The 21,755-nt window shown below is 42.6% G+C and overlaps 1 protein-coding gene across 1 annotated transcript in view; it reads right to left on the reverse strand.

The window, feature by feature from the left end:
- The window catches only part of LOC111873366, a 61,226-nt gene that overhangs the window by 20,161 nt on the left and 19,310 nt on the right, over positions 1 to 21,755 (reverse strand). The gene's annotated exons all lie outside the window — the stretch shown is intronic.

Genomic DNA, 21,755 nt, shown 5'->3' on the forward strand with positions numbered 1-21,755 from the left:
CCTCATTGGTTACTCTTGGAAGTTGTACCACCCTCTCCAAAAGTGATGCCAATGGGATTCAAAGAAAGAACCCCCGCCGGGGAGGAGCTATCAGTTAAATTACAGTATAAATCACATTGTTCTTAATCATAGAGGGCAGTCTCAAAACGCAGTCTCTAAACGCAGTCTCAAAACGCAGTCTTTAAACGCGGGCTCTCAAAGTAGTGACGAAACGCAGGCCCAACGCAGTCTCTCTGATTAGAAGTTAACGCTTACCGAACTCTGTACTGTCGGAATAAGAGCAGCCCAGAAGGTGTTGTGTAATTGATAGTTAATAAATTCAGTGTTTACTCTTACATTACAAATACATTAAGTGTTGTGTATCTTTGTGATCACTAAGTGTCTTCACAACCCCTATACAGTGTGTCTAAGTCCAGGGTCCCAACGGCCTTCCCCTTCGACCTGAGGCCCGTAAGCCCTGAGAAAGCTGAGAAAGAATCTAGCTCTACCCGTCTTTACCCACTAATCCCACTGTCCAGGAGACTAGCGATTCACCCTCACCTTTCATCCATCCTTAAGCCCTGAGAAAGAATCTAGCTCTACCCGTCTTTACCCACTAATCCCACTGTCCAGGAGACTAGCGATTCACCCTCACCTTTCATCCATCCTAAAGCCCCTGAGAAACTGCCTAGGAATCGGACCCGTGATCGCAGCCGGACTCCCGCATCATCAGCGACTGACATCAATAGTGGTGCAGGTCAAGTGATTAGTGAAAGGTAAGACAACTAACCTTGAACAGACCCCAAGAAACAATTACAAAGTGGAGCCCGAAGTAAGGGCGAGTAAAAGAACAGTTACACTGGTCAGTGACTGACATCAATCCCTTGTGAAACTGGAGAAACATAAAATTCCAACTGATGTGAATGCGGGGGTACGGGGGTAATGAAGTTAAAGAAACTGCCGATTTGGCCGTGCCATAGCTCAAGCGCTTAGTCACTGTCTTCCCACCGCCGGAGCCCCGGTTCGATCCCAAGAGTCAGGTCATGTGGAATTTTTGGTGGACAAAGTCGCACTGGGACAGGTTTTCTCCGAAAACTTGGTTCCCTCTGCCAATCTTAATTCAACAAATTGCTCCACAGTCACCATCTGTCATCTGTGGGTGTTATGAGAAGCCATTAGTGGGTTCAGTACCAAGTGTACTCAGTCTCACCACCCTAATAATAATAATATTAATTAAGAATAATATACTGGTAAGACTGGGATCTGAATGTCTGAACCAGCTCGCGGCATTTCAGAAGGAACTGCCAAGAGTGCTGTCAGGTGCTGGACAAAGGGAGACCATCATAAATACTTTAAATCATTAAGAGAACTTAAACAGACAAAGGGAGTCCTACAAGGATCCTATATCAGAAGAACCAAGGAATTCTTAAAAGTTAACAGAAACAAGCTACGATATGTGACTACTTACAGGACACTGTCACCCGAAAAACACATCTTCAAACTGGGATTAACGGACAGTCTCATTTGCGAAAATTGCGTAGAAGGAGATGTATCCGCCACACATCCTCTGTGTGATTGAGAATCCTTAGCTTACTTAAGTTTTCGTCACCTGGGCCACTATTTTATGGAGCCATGTGACTACCAAGACGCGCCTGCACTACATTCAAAATGTAAAGTTGCTGAATTGTTGAAGGTCGTGATGCAGGGGTCGGTCTAGGCCTACTCCTTATGCATTCATTCAACTTTAAATATCTGACATATTACATGGCTTCACATTCCAGAAGATAAAATTCTTTCAGTGAAAGGAAAGCTTATGTTCTCCTAGGACAAGATATCTTATAGTTTCGTGGAGGTATTGTAATATATGCACCCCTTAACATACATATATATTACTTTAAACATTATGTATATGATTTTGTCTGACTGTACAGACAGGAAGTTATAATTATAATTACAATAAGATAACTGGTCGAGACAAATACGCATGATGCAACACTTGTTTGTCGACCAGAGAATAAGGAACTTTGGGATCATCTGCTATGAGCATGTACTCCACGTGAAATCATAGCATGTGACTGCCAGCCAACGCCCATCCTAGCCTCTTTAAAAGACCATGTTTTGGGGCGCGGATCGGACTTCATAGATTTCACTTCATACACTGCATTGAGTCTCTGTGCTCCGTCATAGGGACTTCATAAACTTCTATTCAGGCAATATTCTTGATCTCTGTACAACATTTGTATCAACATCATTTATATTAAATATATATATTCACTGTATCGTACTGCGAGTTCGACTTGGATTTCAATCCTTAAGTGTCCGACGTACTACGAGGAACAGTCTCCCGCTCGGCTAACCTCTCGTATCCCATCACCATCATAGGGATACAACACGTCGTACAAACATTTCTGGTGTCAGGTGTGGGGTTGGACACAGCCAACCGACCAGTACGAGCAGTAGATTGGAAACTTCAAGGAATTCATCTCGACGATTCATCATATTACTCTCTTAGAGGTTGCCTAAGAGTCGTAATTTCGCCCTTCGCGGGAGAGTGTAGTGGTTCTGACCTGCTCTCCCATTAATCAGTTGCTTCTGCATCTTTCATCACTCCGGTTATGCTTAACGTTGGATCCACGAGCTCTGGCCGGAGGTTGACTGACTACGAGACAACACCATCACACAATCACCCAATCGTCGAGATCTTCTAGACATCAAAACTAATTCTAGAGGCCACCGAAGAGCCTATCTGAGAAGAAGAAGCCTGTGTCCATTCCAAGGACCGAGCATCGAGACCAGCTTCCCTGCCTAGTGAAGCTGCACCCGATCCACATCTCCACATCTCGCAGGAACTTCGTGGGACGTCCCCTGCGCCAGCCGCAGCCCCGAAGAACATCAATTGGGTAAGCTACACTCAAAATTTTTTGTATTCCTTGGAAGTCAGCTTTAATAATATCATTTTGTAAGATTTCGGTTACGAATTAGGAAGATTTTCCTTCGGGAAGAAGACATCGCCCAAACGCGTACGAATTAACTGTAGGACAGTGGTTGAGCTCTGATTTCAGCTAGACTGAGCAGACATTAAGTTAAGAAAGTGAATAAATTAAATTTTGAAATACGCTGTAAAATTTAGGGCAGAGATCAAATAAGTGAGACATGGAGGCAGATAACAGTAGCGATATTGACTCTGCCGCCGATGAAGGCGCGCAGTACTGTAGCATCTCAGAGGCCATGAGATTAATCACACATCCTTTCGATGGAGATAAGCGAAAATTGAGGGAATTTATTGAAAACGTGGACGTTGTTTTCGAACTAGTGCACCCCAGTAAACACGACACTTTGTTGAAGTTTGTAAAAGCTAAGATCACAGGAGATGCCCGATCCAAATTAATGGTAAGAGACCTAACACACAGCTGGAGGCTGGTGAAAGGTATTTTAGAAGAAAACTACGCCACGAGGCGTACGTTAGATTATTACGCTTGTAAAATGTTTAACGCTCGTCAGGATAAGAGCGAAAGTATAGCTTCATGGGGAAACAAAATAGACGAATTGCAGACCGACTTAAGGGAAGCTGCCAGGCGAGTTTGTAAGCCGGAAGAGATTTTGGGAGCCATAGGCCTTATAAATCACTTAGGGAAGGCTTGTTTCGTACAAGGCCTCCACAGCGAACGAATTCAAACTATCGTTCGTAGTAGGGGAGAATCCATCCTCCTCTCTCAGGCTATAGAAATTTCATTGGAAGAGGAGAGCGCTATCCTCTCCATGAAAGAGAGATCGCCCGCCGGAGCTAATGGGCCCCCCTTGAGATGCAATAAGTGCAATAAGATCGGCCACACGGCCAGTAGATGTTTGAGCTCAAACAGTTATCCCCGCCCTGAGTTACGGACTGTCGGTAGAGACAGATCCAGTGATAATGTTGTAAGGTTTGTCGGTAGAGACAGACGTGATTTTAATAATGTAAGGGTTGTCGGTAGAGACAGGCCCAATGTTAATGCAGTTTCAAGTTGTTGCGATCGTGAGGGACACGACGCAGACTTTTCGGCCGATGTACAGGCTATGAGTTGTTTTAATTGCGGTTGTGGCAACCACATCGCAAGAGATTGTCCGCAGGGACGGACGTGTAGAAAGTGTGGTCGCAGAGGTCACACAGCTGATGTATGTAGATCCCAAGGAAAGGGATGGGTTAATTCGGGAAATGGCGGAAGGGAGTTGTCGAGCAACCAGACGACTGCCCGGCCGAACAATTAAGGGGTTGTCCACAAATTAGAATAAACGAGTGCAAGAAGCATTATAAATCAAATTTGGATACCATGACCTTAGGAGTTGATCTAAGTAAAACAAATGAACTGAAATTCTTGATTGACACGGGCGCCGAAATCTCTTTAGTTAGAAGTTCAAGCTTAAAACCAGAAGTAGAGATTAGTTGCAGTGAAGGCATAAATGTTAAGGGAATTTCAAATACCATCATGAGAACCAAGGGAACAACTGAATTAAGGCTATTCGCGGGACCGTATGAAACCACGCATACGTTCCATGTTATGAATGACAATTTTCAATGGCAATACGATGGAATTTTAGGTCGTGACTTTTGGATAGATAAGGGAGCTAACATAAACTACTGTGACAGAAGGATTACTATGGACAATGTAGCAGTCGAGTTTGACCCTAATGTGAGGGACAAGGACAGACAGACTAAAATTACATTGAAGGCTAGAACAGAAAATTTAGTGAGACTGCCCACCCCGTCAAAGGGACAAGGTTTAATCTCAAAGAAAGAATTAATACCCGGTGTATATTTAGCAGAGTCGTTGAGTACTGAAATCAATGGGACCTGCGTGACAAGTATAATAAATTCATTAGAGACAGATGTTACAATTGAACCCCCTGTAGTTGTTTTGGAAGATATAGATAACGACGAGTGTGAGAAGACAGTAATAATATTTACTACCCAGTTAGCAGAAGATAATGATCGCCTAGCTAAATTACGGAACGAACTGAGAACCGATCACTTAAACAGTGAAGAGAGAGTATCCCTTATCAAAATTTGCGAAGAGTACAATGATGTATTTCACTTACCTGGAGATAAACTAACTTTTACCACCGCCGCCGAGCACGCCATTCCTACTCCCGCGATAAACCCGAACCGGGCTATAAACACAAGGTCATATAGGATTCCAGAAGTTCATAAGGAAGAAGTACAAAGACAGACTGAACAAATGCTGCAAGATGGCATTATTGCCCCTAGTAATAGCCCATGGAATTCACCAATTTTGGTCGTACCTAAGAAGGCAGACGCCTCAGGTAAAAAGAAATGGCGAATCGTAGTAGATTTTAGAAAACTTAATGACGTCACGATTGGTGATAGCTTTCCTATACCGGTCATTTCGGAAGTACTCGATGCCCTAGGAAATTCGAGATATTTTTCAACAATCGATTGTGCAAGTGGGTTTTTACAAGTACCCGTAAAACAGGAAGACCAAGCTAAAACCGCGTTTAGCACCCCTCAAGGTCACTACGAATACAAAAGAATGCCTTTTGGTTTGAAGGGAGCCCCCTCCACATTTCAAAGACTAATGAATTCCGTTCTTACCGGAATCCAAGGTATAAAATGCCTAGTTTACCTAGATGACATAGTCGTTTTTGGAGAGTCCTTACAAATCCATAATAATAAATTGAGAGACGTCCTGGACAGGATGAGAGAGCATAATCTGAAACTGCAACCTGATAAGTGCGAATTTTTAAGAAAAGAAGTATCATATCTAGGACACATCATCACGAGTGAAGGAGTAAAGCCAGACGAGAGGAAGGTAGAAGTAGTCAAAAACTTTCCAACCCCAACAACCACTCAGAAACTTAAAGGATTTTTGGGCTTAGCAGGATACTATAGAAGATTCATACCAAATTTTAGTAAAATTGCCAAACCCTTGACAGAGCTTTTGAAAAAGAACACGCCATACATTTGGAACGAGAAAACTGAAACAGCTTTCAACGCTTTGAAGGAATCATTATCGACGGAGCCAATACTCCAATACCCAGACTTTAAACGACCATTTGTTTTAACTACTGATGCTAGTAACGAAGCCATCGGAGCCGTGTTGAGTCAAGGCCCTATAGGCAGAGATCTCCCTGTTGCTTATGCCAGTCGAACCCTAATCGTTGCTGAACGTAACTATCCCACGATAGAGAAGGAATTATTAGCAATTGTATGGGCATGCAAATATTTTAGGCCATATTTATACGGTAGAAAATTCACAATAGTGACTGACCACCGCCCTCTTACATGGATATTCAGTGTGAAGGACCCGAGTTCGAGACTCTTAAGATGGAGGTTGAAGCTCGAGGAGTATGATTACCAGGTCGTATACAAGAAGGGTTCTAAGAACACAAATGCTGACGCACTGAGCAGGATTCAAGTAGCTGAAATTTCCCCTGATGACAAGGAACAAAGGATAGAGATAACTCAAGACGAGAAACAAAAAATATTTCAGGAAATGCATGAGAAGCCTACTGGAGGACACCTAGGAATGAATAGGACATACGATAGAATAAAACTTTTTACTTCATGGCCAGGAATGAAACAAGAGTTAGAAGATTATATTAGACGGTGTGAAATTTGCCAAAGGAACAAAATTACGCAAAACAAGACAAAAATGCCATTGCAGATCACAACAACTCCGGATGTGGTTTGGGAAAAATGTTCTTTGGATATTGTTGGTCCCTTAACTCTAACATTAGAAGGAAATAAATATCTGTTGACATTTCAAGACGAACTATCAAAGTACACGATAGCCATTCCTATCCAACAGCAAGACGCTGAAACTGTTGCCAAAGCCTTTGTGGAAGAAATTGTGTTGAAATTTGGAATACCACAGACAATCCTTACGGATCAAGGTTCCAATTTTCTTAGCGAACTTTTTGCTAATATTTGCAAACTATTGAAAATTAAGAAAATAAAAACCACAGCGTATCATCCCCAGTCTAATGGAGCCCTGGAACGCACACATAGAGTATTAGTGGAATATCTCCGTTGTTTCATTTTAGAAGATCAAACGAACTGGGATCAGTGGATCTCATATGCCACTTTTGTATTTAACACTACACCACATACTGCTACAGGATTCACCCCCCACGAACTTCTGTTTGGGAGAAAGCCTAACGTACCAGGCATATTGCAAAAGGAACCTCCCGAAGTTCTATACACATATGATAATTACGTCAAGGAATTACAATCTCGATTACAATCCAGTTACGACTTAGCCAAAAATAATTTGATAGCAAAGAAAGAACGCAGCAAGGAGTATCATGATAAGAACGTCAATGTTCCGTTATTTACAGTTGGAGACAAGGTCTTGCTACATGATGAGAAGGTCAGAAGAGGCAGATCATTAAAGTTGTCTCCCCCTTGGATAGGACCGTACGAAGTTACGGAAGTAGAGGACGTAAATGTTACGTTAAAATTACCAAGAAACAGAACACTCAAGGTCCACGCAAACAGACTGAAACCATTCTTTGACTGATTACAGGACAATGACCGCCACCCACAGACTCTGGACCGTCTGCTTAACACTGATATATCTGAAGCAAGTGCTCGCCCTCGACGCGACCCTAGTAAGATACAACGAATCGCCGGGACTTTACTACGAGCGATTAGGAGAAGCACAGCTGTACAATACAGAATGGAAAATTATCACTTACGTCAACCTTGACGAAGCCGACAAGAATTTAGATGCTGTTAAAAAGTACGCCAAAATGTCCATTGACTTTTGCAAAAACCATGAATTTACTTTCTGGGTTAACTTTACTGACTGCCGGAAATCCATTCAGTTTATTGAAATAAAAATTAAGGAAGTAGAAAACTTGAAAATGTTAGTTAGGCAATTAACTAGGAATGAAGAGAAAATTAATTATTCACGTGCAAGGCGTGGAGTTTTCAATTTTATAGGAGGAATCAGCAAAATACTCTTTGGTACAATGGATAGTGAAGATGCCTCTTATTATACTGATAAAATTTCTAAATTAGAAGAAGAACAGATTGATTTTCTAAAGCTTTCTAAGGAACAGATAACAGTTGTTAGGTCAACGTTAAGGTCCATGAATTCCACCTTGATGGATGTATCCGAAAATGAAAGAATTTTAGCTAAGGGATTACAGAAAATGGCCGAACACATAAATAAACACGACGGCGAAGTAAAGAGAATGTTCACAGCTACCTCCATGTTGCTCACGGTAAATGATCACTCCATACAGTTAGAGAGAGCAATCAATGAGTGTAGAAGAGAGTATGAAATTTTAATAGATGCAATTATCAATTCTCAAAGGGGGATAATTCAACCCCATATTATAACACCTGCCCAGATTATAAATCACTTAAAGGCTAGTCAAGCTGACATTCCAAGCGAACTTTCATTACCAATTCCCCTGAGTGTGGCTTACCAAAGCTTAGTGTTAAGAATAATTGATTTTGATGTATTTTTAAGGAACAGTTTTCTTGTATATGTAATTCGCCTACCTTTATCTAACCATGTAAATTACCAAATTTATCACGTTCTGCCACTACCTATTAAGATAAGAAATACAACCAACAAATTTATTTTTATTTTACCAGAACGTGAGTACCTGTTGATGGATACTGTTAGGCAAGGTTTCATGAAATTAAAGGTAGACGAAATTAAAGATTGTAAACAGATTGACAGCTACCATCGCATATGCAAACAAAAACATCCCATTCGAGTCACACATTTAGATGAGGATTGCGAAGCAGAGATGCTGCAACCCATTAGAGTAGTGCCAGCCAGCTGCTCCCGAAGAATCGTGGAGATCAATCAGACTATCTGGACGCAACTGGATAATAACGAGTGGCTGTATGTAGCCCCTCGACCTGATACTCTTACTGTACTCTGCTCAGGACAGGAACCAACGGACCTCGAAATAGTAGGTACAGGTAAACTTAAATTAAATAACTTATGCAAGGCATATGGAACCAAGGTCCTCATTCAAGCCCAGATGACGGTAGAAACAAACAGTACAGAAAGGGACATAATTCCTCACCTGTTCTTGGATGTCGACTGCTGTCAAACCGAAAGTAAAATTGTAAACCTTAACGATATTCATTTGGACCTGCCTTTAAAACACATAGTCAATCACCTTGACGATTTACGTGTGGCAAGTCACAGGGTAGACGACGTTGAAAGGTTAATCTCAGAACAAGAGTGGAAAATTAAACATTCAAACACAGATTATCACCTCTCTTTTCTGTCATATATAGGGATGGTCACCACAAGCCTAACTTTGTGTGTTCTCTGTTATTGCTGCTGTTGCAAGTGCTGTCGTAAAAATTGCCCAAATCTATCAAGATGGTGGAAGGACAATAACCCTTGTACAACTATAATCTTTAAGCCTAAGATAGTCAACTCAGTTCACTCATCAAGAGAAAGCCTCAAATACGAAAATAGTAAACCATCTGTAAGGACAAGAAATTCACATTGTGATGCCATAGAGGTGACAGAACTTGTGACTCTGAATCCTAACCCTAAGCATGCAATTATTTCTGGCAAAAGATAATTATATGTCGATATAATAATAATGTATAAGCACGGGACTGCAACTTTGCAAGTCTGAAGGTATCATAACTGTAATTCTGCATAACTTAGATTTAGGTTACGTGCAGGTATGTGTATGTGTATCACATGATTGCAAAAGGGACAGGAAATGTAACTCTGCTCAAAAATAAGCAATATTACTGCTTATTTTTCCTTAAGGGGGGGAGGTGTAATATATGCACCCCTTAACATACATATATATTACTTTAAACATTATGTATATGATTTTGTCTGACTGTACAGACAGGAAGTTATAATTATAATTACAATAAGATAACTGGTCGAGACAAATACGCATGATGCAACACTTGTTTGTCGACCAGAGAATAAGGAACTTTGGGATCATCTGCTATGAGCATGTACTCCACGTGAAATCATAGCATGTGACTGCCAGCCAACGCCCATCCTAGCCTCTTTAAAAGACCATGTTTTGGGGCGCGGATCGGACTTCATAGATTTCACTTCATACACTGCATTGAGTCTCTGTGCTCCGTCATAGGGACTTCATAAACTTCTATTCAGGCAATATTCTTGATCTCTGTACAACATTTGTATCAACATCATTTATATTAAATATATATATTCACTGTATCGTACTGCGAGTTCGACTTGGATTTCAATCCTTAAGTGTCCGACGTACTACGAGGAACAGTCTCCCGCTCGGCTAACCTCTCGTATCCCATCACCATCATAGGGATACAACAGTATTACTTTCCTCCGAAACATTGGTAGGCCTGCCAATCTATCAAACTACACAGTCTTGAATCTTAGAATGCCGTAATTTTCATATTCACACTCGTGATTTTTCCTAATTTCAGTAAGTGCAAAAATGTTAAGCAGCATGTATCTTGCTCAGAAACACTGGGCATGTTTGTTACTTCCAATATTTCCTGTCATATTGTGTAATTTCATATTTGGCAAATGTTAACTAGAAATATATGATTTAGACTCTTGAGTTGACCAAGGAGTAAATCAACTGAGAAATGCATACAAATACTGGACCGCAGTATGTAATATTTTTACTTACTCTTGTTAATTGTATCTGTTAGAAACCCCAGACCAGTCAGAAGCAAAGTCAGAACCTAACTCCAAGCGAGGCGTCTCTCTCCTCTCTGCTGGTGTTGCTGAGAAATGCGAAGTTACACAAGGAGGAAGGAGAAGAAGACACAGATATGTGTATGAGCCAACTGAAAATTTACGAAGTGCTGGAGAGAATTACTGTTGTTACCGATACGCGCTCAGCTGCGTCATGCATGTCTCCAGGTTAAGCGCTAGATCGCTAGGTGTGTAAGAGATAACAGAAATGTGAACATCAATAAAACGTTATCTGAAATGACCACGATTCACTACAGGAAGCCGTGCTAGAATGACAACCGAGACACGCTACTAAGATGGAACCTGGAAACTTTTGGGCCGGCCGAATAAATTTCCTCAACATAGGGGTATGTGGTTATTTGGTCAGAACTTAAATTAAAATTGCCTTTAATTTGTAATTTACATTTGCAATTTTGTACTCTTTCCGCAGCCATCAGTGAAACTTTGAAGAGCAAATCACTCTAATTATTTGTTGTTTCCTTCGCGAGGTGAAAGTGACTGCGTGTACAGCTTTGTTGCGTCTGACGGTCGCTCGAGCATGCGCAGGTATCACATTTGGCTCTATCTAACGGTACGTACACTCTTTGTACTGTAAACTCCTGTCACTGTAACGTTCTGCAGGAAGTAAATAATAAGCAGTGTAAAGGTAAGGTAAAGTTGTTCCTGTGGTTAACTAATTAAGTACCACGTCATGAAGGAGTATGGGGGATTGGGTATATAGATCCTAATTTTCTTGAACTCTGCACTAGCTAGAGGTGAGTGGTCAGTTTCACGCCAAGGCCGCTTTACCCCCGATGAAATATCCACCGGTTCCCATTGGATAGGATGTTGGGTGAACCCCAGAAGCGGTCTGGACGACGTGGTGAAGAGAAAATTCTTGACCCTACCGGGACTCGAACTCCATCCTCTTGGTCGTCCAGCCCATAGCCAGTCGCTATACCGGCTACGCTATCCAGGCTCACGAAAAAAAAAAACACTTCGGGTTTTAATTCGATCAACTTTCCCTTGTAGTACAAGTTTATTTTTAACGCGAGCATACTTTGCGGCAGTTACCACATTCTGCCGGTGACAGTTGCCGCGCGGCTTAAGGCATGATCCCTCTTCGCCCACTCAAACACTGGGATTGTGGGTCCGAATCCCATTTGACCCATGATGTCTGTGTGCTTTTATTCTGTTTTATGTTGAACTGTATACAGGTAGTGGCCTTGCGATGGGCTGATCCCCCGTCCAAGGATTCCTACGGACAGTGTAATAAAATTCTTCATAATCATCAATGGCTCTACAGCACTTTGTTGGGCCATTACCTCTTCTTCAGTTTCGTAATATTTTTTATACAGACGGTAGGACTCCTTGCACGAGTGATCAGCCCGTCGCGAGGCCGCTACCTGCACACGGGACAACACAAACACAGCATAAACGCACACCCATACATCCATGCCTCGAGTGGGATTCGAACCCATGATCACAGCTTTCGAGCGAGCGAAGACAGTTCATGAAGCAGACCGCGCGGCTACTGTGCTCGGCGTATAAAAACATTAAGGATCTGAAAAGGCGGCCAAGGCCCAACAAAGGACTGCAGAGCCATAGATAGAGAGGCAGGTAGTTACCAGGTTATTCAGTCCTTTTAACAGCAAGATAATTACCTGAAACGAAAGACTCGATTCGACCGATGTCAGTGTCGCAAATACTCGTTACTTAATATTAAGGATGCAATTGTCCCCTAGCGAGAAATTTAAGTATTTCATGCCCCCCCCCCACTCCCATACTGTCATGGCATAATGCTCAATCCATTAATTAAGCATAGGGACAACTTTACACAAGTTCAGCAAAACGAACAGGCCTAGATATTGCTCCAACGAACGTCACCCCTGACGGATAAAATAAATGAATGATTTTTTTTCCTTTTCCTTGGCACTACAGCCCCAGTGGGCCTAGGCCTACCTCCATGAACTTCTCCGTTCACTCCGGTTTTTCTAATCTTACAAATTCGGTAGGACTCCTTGGGCGAGTGATCAGCTTGTCGCAAGGCCTCTACCTGTACACAAACACAGAAAAACGCACACAAACATCCATGCCCTGAGTGGGATTCGAACCCACGATCCCGGCTTGCGAGCGAGCGAAGACAGTGCATGCCTTAGACCGCTCGGATACCGTGACCGGCAAATGAATGATATACGTATAACCAATTACGCTTCTCTTATAAGAAGGCGAAATCACATCCTTAAACTCAGGTTATGTACGTATATTATGGCATGTTGACCCGTCGCTAGGCAACGACCACGAAATAAGCAAATCTAAAACAACTTTTGTTAAGTAATTTCACATAAACAGCATCAGAGAAATGATGTTTTCTGCGCGGTCCTTATCGATGGCACTCACGCAACAATAGAATTCGTCATACCACCGCTAAACAGCAATTGGACAGCAATATTAGAGTGGTGTTTTCTGTGGGGTCCGTATCGAGATGTGAACATGACACTTAGTGAGAGTTAGTTGAGTTGAGTTAACTGGTTGGTGAGTGACTGAGTCATTCTGTCAGTCAGAAAACTGCTGAGGTTCAGTCGTTGTGAGCTGTTACTTTGAGATCTGGTAGCTGAGGCAACGGATAGTTCGGGAACACAGAGGAAGGGGAAAGTCCGCCGTTAGATTCTGCTACCAAGAAACGGCTAAGGAAAACGTGACTGTGGACACTAGTCTGTGTGTGTGAGACAGTGAATTGTAAAGTTTAGTCACTCTCTGTATCAAAGAGTCCAATAAATCCGCTTATCATTCCAAAACCCGTCTATTATCACTCATGTGACAATATTAAAGTTATATTCTCGTATTAGTTTGTTTTTCCTTCTTAAGGGGACATGCAGTCTTATGAGTTCATCACTAAGTGGCAGAAAATGACACGGCAGCCATTTCTTTCTTTCAAATGGCAAATCGATACGTCCAACGAGAGAGCTGAGCTGCTACTCCGACCCTATAGTGTACTGGTGCGATAGGCCTCGAATTGTTTCTTGTTGACGAGGATAATTATTCCAAAATCCTAGTCTCGATCGAAATCAGAAGTGGACATTCTGTTTTGAAGAAAAGAATGCATAGAAATGCAGAAGTGTTCGTAGTTTTACAGATTGTCTGCGAAACACATGAAATTCGTGATGGGTGATGGAACGAAACAAGAGCGCAGGTATTTCTGGGGGGGGGGGGAAACCGATCCTCAGAGAACATATTCCTCCCTGCTTGTGTCTCAAAATTAACTAGAAATATTATCAAATTTTCAACTTAGCTTAATGTCAGTTATGAAGAAAAATATGGAGTAGATAAATTCATTGATGCATGACAATAACCATCGTAACCAGGCGGCTTCAAGATGATTCAAAATCCTTTTATTTTTTCTAAATTTATGTCATTGCACTTCCCGCTCGCATCCCGGCATAAACTAGCAATAGAGCAAGGTGCTTTTCACATGCTTACGGCTGGCGTTCGGTGAAGAGGCGACATGATTTATAATCAAAAAGGGCGGGGTTCCTAAATGTAGTAAATTGAGAACCGAAAAAAACCCTGAGAAACTGTTAATGCAAAATATACATTTTCAAAATGTACCATCTGCAAAGTTGTCCCTGTGCTCAACGAATTAAGCACTACGCCATGAAGGTGTATGGGGAGTGGATATATAGATCCAAATTTTCTTGAACTCGGCACTAGCTGGAAGTGAGTGGTCAGGTTCACGCCCCGCCCGCTTTATCCACCGAGAAAGAGCCCGCAGTACTCTTTGGATAGGAGGTTGCGTGAACCCCAGGGCCGGTCTGGATTATTTGATGAAGAGAAAATTATTGACCCAACCGGGACTAGAACTCCGACCCCTCAATAGTCAGGGTCGTAGCCAGTCTCTTTACCGACCACGATACCTTGGATCCATGTGGCATCATACGTATTGTCTGAATATTTCAAACACGAGTATACGTTTTGATTTGGTTAATAAATATTGACCCAAGCTTCGGAAAGAATCATATATTTTCGTCTCTGTCTTTCTGGATACTTCTCGACTTCAAGCCCCACCTTCTGCTACTAGTTGTTCGCGAAGTTACGTCAGTGCTGACAGTAAAAGACTGAATAGTTTCTATAGGATTCTGACTATGGAGTATAACATACAGAGATATTGGATTTTCGGACTTTATCCATCGTTCTGGTTTTTTAAGATAACTAAGAAAAAGTACGACATTTCGGAAACTGGATCTGTTTCCGTCCTCAGGTGAGTGAAAACACCTATTCTGTTGGGTCCCTTAGAAAGAGCTAGTCTCAATCACTAGGCAACCGATGTCAAAGTCAAAGTCAAAGTCATGTTACGACTGAGGGTCGGTCAGTCTGTCCGTCTTGGTGTCGACCCCCAGCTGGGGCTCATGACCAGATATTTCTTTTGAATGAAAGTTACTCTCTTGTCCGTGTGGGGCGCCCTCTCTTACGAGAGGGCGGGTCAGTCATTTGTCAGTCAGTCTGTTTTCATATGTCCACTGTCTGTATTTACATAGATTTACAATACACACTTATTACTTATTTATGTACAATATATACAAGGCCTCTGTCAGTCCAGGCTCAGTACAGCAGATTACGCACTATTTCCAGTATTATTCGCTACCACGGCAGTCTAGTCACTTGAACGGTCGTTTACCTGACCGCCTCTTATATTTTCTGTGGCGGGCTTCGCCTTGTCCGATGTTGCGAACATTCTCATTCACATGCTTTTGTATGACTTCTGCTTGTTGCCTGCATAATTTTGTTATAAAGTCATATACGTACGGGATTTTGAGTGCCATGTGCAAATCGCGGACCGGTGTGCGCCTTGGAAAATTGCCAATCGTGCGGAGAACCTTGTTTTGCAGGCGCTGCAATTTCATTAGACGTATATCTGCCGCAAACTCCCAGGCGGGATGAACCAGTGATCGCCTTGGAAGGTGCCTGAGGCATTCATTTGGGATGCCGTGAATTCCACATGCCTTTTATAATTTCAGGGATTTTATTAATTTCTGAACTCACATGGTCTGATTCTTAGAGGGGGTTTTCATCCACGGCTTCCAGCAGAGCTTGAACATTATCCTCCACCCGCTCTTCATGGGTTTCATCGCACAGGTCGTGTGGCGTGAATTGAATTTCCAGACAATCGGCAATTTCGTTGGCTTTTTCAGAAGGATGAAATTTTAGGCCAGAAGGGCAACCGATGTCACAAAACACCAAGATTATAAATACCTGAGACCAGGCTAAGACCACGAGAGCTAATAAGAAAAATATACATAACAAATTGCTCCAAACACGTACAAGCGTGGGACCAGGATAGACAGATCCGTACAAATTTATGTCACGAAACCAAACTAATAACCAGGTCCATGACCCCACGGCATGGCATAGAAACGAGAACAAGTAAAAAACTAATAGTGTCTAACTAGCGTCAACAATGGGGTAAATCACGTCTATCAAATTTAGAACCTAATAGAAATCAATAAAAACATATATCACATCATACAGATCTTCTATGTGAATTGGTGACTTCATTGCTGATAATGGGGATCCAAATGGGAGAAAAGTCCAAACTGGGTTGGCTAATTGGGTTGGCCGAGCATGCCATATGGGCCGCTTCCTTGTATTTCCTATACCTGATGTGGCTTTCAATTTCCAAAATCTTAGCTTCATCCCAGCCTACCCTATGTCCCTCTTCACAGGCATGTTGATCTAGTTTAGATTTTTCTAGAAGACCTTCTTTGAGGTTATGCCTATGTTCTCGGAGCCGCACGGCCAGAGGTCTGCTACATTGGCGAAACAGGCAGACCTCTGGCCGTATATTTTTCTTATTAGGTCTCGTTGATTTAGCCTGGTCTCATGTGTTTATAACTTTGGTGTTTTGTGACATCGGCTGTCCAGTGATTGAGACTAGCTCTTTCTAAGGGACCCAACAGAATAGGTGTTTTCACTCACCTGAGGACGGAAACAGATCCAGTTTCCGAAACGTCGTGTTTTTTCTTAAAAAACCAGGACGATAGATAAAGTCCGAAAATCCAATATCTCTGTGATTAAAAGACTGAAGTTTGTTTGCGCAAGACGAAGGCAGAGTGAGACAGTGGTGGACTAGGCAATCCAACCTGAAGATGGCAAGTGGATATTTGCAGCGAACAGAGGTGAATGTTACAGTAGTAGCTGCACACAGTTACTGTCACTCAATGAATGGACCTTGCCACCTCGTCTCTACCTCGTTCTGATCTCCAGATGGATATGTAACGAGGTACTTGTAACAAACGTCGCTTAATTATTACTTACAGGTTTTAACAGAGACACGTATACTCGTATTTTCAAACATTTAGCACAATAACGGGATTTGTGGTGGATAAAGTGGCCCTGGAGCAGGTTTTCTCCGAGTACTTCGGTTTCCCCTGCCAATGTTCATTTCACCAATTGCTCCACAATCACCCTCACCTGTCATCTGGGGTTTGAAGCAGTACTAAAGTGGGGTAGTGAGACATGAATATTGTGACATGTTGCGCAAAGGAGAACCCCTCACCAGCAGTGACGCGGCGGGTGAGTCAGGGCTCTTCTCCCCCTCCTCCGCACGGTAACGTAACGGTGACGCAACAGGATTGTTACGGTAGTAACAGCGGTTACTACCGCTAGCGTTACTAGCAACACAGCGCCAGGCAACAAGGGTGCTTATTACGTGGCCGTTTTCCGTATGGTCCGATCAAGGCTACATAAGGAGCAGCGAAGGCTATTCACAGTCAGTTATAAAGTAACAGTCGGGAGTTGTACTGTGACAGTCAGCCAGTCAGTTGTATTGTGGCATTTGGAGTGTACTAATTGTGATACTGCAGATAGCAGTAATCGTAAATCTGTAATTTGTGTGATTGTATGAGCGAATGTGAAATAAAATTCGCTATATCAAATACGGCGTGAAGTTGTTTGTCGCGATATACGCCCGATACGCGACAATATCATGAGAGGAAGAAGAATAGAATTCGCAAGAATAAATTCACAAAGGACCAGCAATCAATATAGGAATACACGATTATAAGACTCGAATGTCAAAATATATGGGACATTTAATATCACGTGTATGGTGGTACGCGTGGCGAAAATGACGCGTTCTAGTTCGGATGATTGGGTTTATTAGCAATTCGTTCACAATTTCTCTTAATTACAAATAATACAGTGCTACTGCTGAATTACACACTTTCCACTTCACCTTTGCACACGGAATACGATTTTAAGTTTCCACCAGTCGTCTTCTAGCAACGGATCTCAACACAGAAATTAGCACTTCAAATCACTCTGAAGTCTTCTTGCTAGTTCGTCTTCAGTCACTCTGGAACCTAATAATTAAAGATTCTTCTGGACTCACTCCTCCATCTTACGACTGACTCGTAACTGCCTTGAACTGAACTTGCTTCTGCATTCAATTCCCTTATAAGCAATCTGCACAGACTCTACGGAAAACACCGTCTCCATTTTTGAAGACGTTACCGCTTTCATAGCGTCTGATATGCGGGAATGAGTTTACCGAACCGTTGTCTAAAAGCGGGTTGCATAACCCTTTGTCCTGCCCTGCTCGGCAACGGACAACATAGAAAACACAGCATCATCATATGTTGCATGTTGGACCGTGTTTACAGAGCTGTTGCCTGGCAACGCGTTGATGAAATCTGTTACATTTCTCCTCCTTAAGGCCGCTCGTCCAGAGGATTCTATCGGTGCACCCTCTTTTCTTCCTTCCCGAGGTCTGTGCTTTCAACGTCTTCCTGCAAGTTGTTCTTTCTCACGCTCTCTCCGGTGGCTGCTCTCAAACCGCTACCACTGCTCCCTCCTTAAGGCCAGCTCTTCTCAAGCAGTTCCCTTATAAGATTTCAGTCAGTTCAGGTTGTAACCATCATCCAAAAGTTATCTTATTTTTTTTTCTCTTTCCTACGGAGGACCATAACTCCTGTAGTGGCCGGTGTTCCCACATACCTGGCTCTCCTTACGCTGCATCTGTTTCCGCTTCGGAGGGGTCCGACCCCTACATAATGTTCAGTCCTTCATTCTTCCTAAACAGTTGGAAGGTCCGACTACTTTCGCGATCTTCCCTCAGAACATCCTATATAGAATCTTCTTGAGCGTTTCTCCATTTTCCCAAGTGCGACCATTCTCCTGAACCCCTCTCTCCGATAACGATAATTCTTGTCCTCTCCTTCCTCGGTCATAGCGGCCGTCTGTCTGTCTGTTCTTTATTCGCTTCCTTACTCTTATCTGCTGTCCTAGGCCTCGGTTCCTTATGCCATTGTTGCATTCCACGCACTTCCAACGCCTCTTCCCGAATGTCGTTCCTTTCTGAGTATCTTGTACCACACTGTCCTGGCCGTATTTCTTGCGATCGTGGCCCCTGCGCCGTGCCACTTTTGCCTTTGGGTCATGCTCCTGCCGGCTGCGGCCAAGTAGTTCCGCGGTCCACAATTTCCCTGGGTCCGAATTTTCCTGAAGACGTTTCTCTTGCGCCGTGTCCCTGATGCACGACGGAACACCTTCCTGCAGGCGGCAGCCAACTTCCTCTCGGATCCACAGTCACTTAGTGTCAGTTCCTTTGGCTCTCTGCGTCGCCCAGCAGCTAGCTTCCGGCCCCCTATACCGCTTCTTCCATCCTTTGACCAATTCTACTATGGTAACTTCCTTAGGGACCTCCCGATGTTCCGACTCGCATTCCATTCCCTCTGGATTTGCTTTCAAATCCGTAGCTTCCGTGTTTTCTCGATTAGCTATCTTCATGGCTATCATCTGTTCCAATATGGCTATCGCGCGATCATTTGGCTCATCTTCTCTGGACTGTACTCCCTCGCTTCTTGGCCGGCCGTCCTTCATTCCTACCATGATATCCCTTAGACTGGCGTCCTCCTCCTTTGGACGGCGTTTATCTTGATTTCTATCCTTTCTTTGTTCCTTCTCATCATTTCATGCATGTGCTGTTGGTCGGGATCTGCTTTTGCTTGGATGGCTTTCATTTCTGCTCTGATGGCTCCGTTGACCCTTCTATTTCTTTTAGATCTGCATCCATCTTCTCTTGATGATCCGTTTCGCGTTCCAGTCTCATCTCATTGGCGTCTGTCGTATCGTGAATGGCTTCTAGCCTTGCTGCCACATCTTCTCAGGCGACTTTCCTCTTGTCTATCTTCTTCTCGAAGTCGGCTTTCCACTCAGCCATCATCTTCTCTTTGTAGGCTTTTCTTTCAGCTTCTCTTCTTTCCATCATTTCATCAAAGGCATCAAACTTGTGTTGCCTGCTTTTATGTCCATCTTAATTTCGGCCATCATTTCCCTTATTTATTTCCTCGCTTGCTCCAATTCTGTCTTCGATCCAATGCAATATACACGTAACTTCTTCCGCCGTTTCCAACTGTCACGAGTTTATGGCTGCGTGACTAGTGACACCAAATTGTCGCGTATTTACGGTCGTAACCACTGCTGAAGAATCCAATACGATCCAAGCAACCTTCTTCTGACACCAAAATGTCAGCTTTAGGAGGGTACGTGTGACAAAAAGCGGGTTCTAATTCCGATTATTTGATTTATTAGCACATCGATTACAATTTCTCTTAATTATAAGAGATTATAATTCGAAGATTTACACAATTTACAGTTCACCGTTGCACACGCACTAGGATTCTCAGTTTCCACTGGTCGTCTCCTAGCAACTGATCTCAACACAGAAACTAGCAAATTTATGAAAATAAAAATGATAGATGAAGAGGAGAAAGAAAGGAATGAATTACAATGAGAAGCCAGAAGGGAATGCGGAGGGGGAGAAGAAGAAGAAACAAACGAAAGAGGTTGGGAATGAGAAAAATATAAGGTGGAGAAGGGGGCAAACAGAAAAATAAGAAAAGAAGACTGAGAAGAGCAAAGAGTGATGTGCTGTGTGTATTTTACTTGTATGTGTGTGTGTCTTGTGTAGTTGCGCATGAAATACACACAGCATAAAAAATATAGCTGTCACTAACATACACACCTCACAAAAGAAAACTATACATCAGAGTTAAGAATTGAATGATAAAAAGTCTTATAGTTGCGCATAGCGTGCATTGGCTTCACCGAACCAATTTTAGAGTCCCTGACGTTGGCCATGTATGTCTAAACAAGCATGGAAAATAGAACAAATGAAAAAATTGAGAGGTTTCATTAAAAATTGAACTGCGAATTAAAATTTCTTACATAATTAGCTCGAAACACAGAAACGAATAGGTGGAAAAATTCAGCCAGCATTCAGAGAATGTATAATAATGTGCCAACATTCATACAGCTTACACAGAATGTGTGTTAGTGCCTTGAATTTATATACAACGAAGAGACTGAGTAAATGAGCTGTGCCAACGTTCATATAGCATGCAGAGACTGCATAACAGAGCTGTCTCAACATTCACACAGCATGCAGAGACTATACACGTATAACAGAGCTGTGCCATCATTCGTACAGCTTGCACAGATTGTATAACAGAGCTGTGCCAACATTCAGACAGCTTGCACAGATTGTATAACAGAGCTGTGCCAACATTCATACAGCTTGCACAGATTATATAACAGAGCTGTTCCAACATTCATACAGCATGCAGAGACTATATAACAGAGCTGTGCCATCATTCGTTCAGCTTGCACAGATTGTATAACAGAGCTGTGCCAACATTCATACAGCTTGCACAGACTGTGTAACAGAGCTGTGCCAACATTCACACAGCATGCCGAGACTGTATAACAGACCTGTGCCGTCATTCATACAGAATGTGGAGACCGTATAACAGCTATGCCAACATTCATACAGCGTTCAGAGACTGTATAACAGAGCTGTACCATCATTCATACAGCATGCAGGGACTGTATAACAGAGCTATGACAACATTCATACAGCGTTCAGAGACTGTATAACAGAGCTGTGCCATCATTCATACAGCATGCAGGGACTGTATAACAGAGCTATGACAACATTCATACAGCATGCAGAAACTGTATAACAGACCTGTGTCATCATTCATACAGCATGCAGAGACTGTATAACAGACCTGTGCCATCATTCATACAGCATGCAGAGACTGTATAACA

Source organism: Cryptotermes secundus, unplaced genomic scaffold (assembly GCF_002891405.2).
Source record: "Cryptotermes secundus unplaced genomic scaffold, Csec_1.0 scaffold2357, whole genome shotgun sequence".
Classification (NCBI taxonomy): Eukaryota; Metazoa; Arthropoda; class Insecta; order Blattodea; family Kalotermitidae; genus Cryptotermes; species Cryptotermes secundus.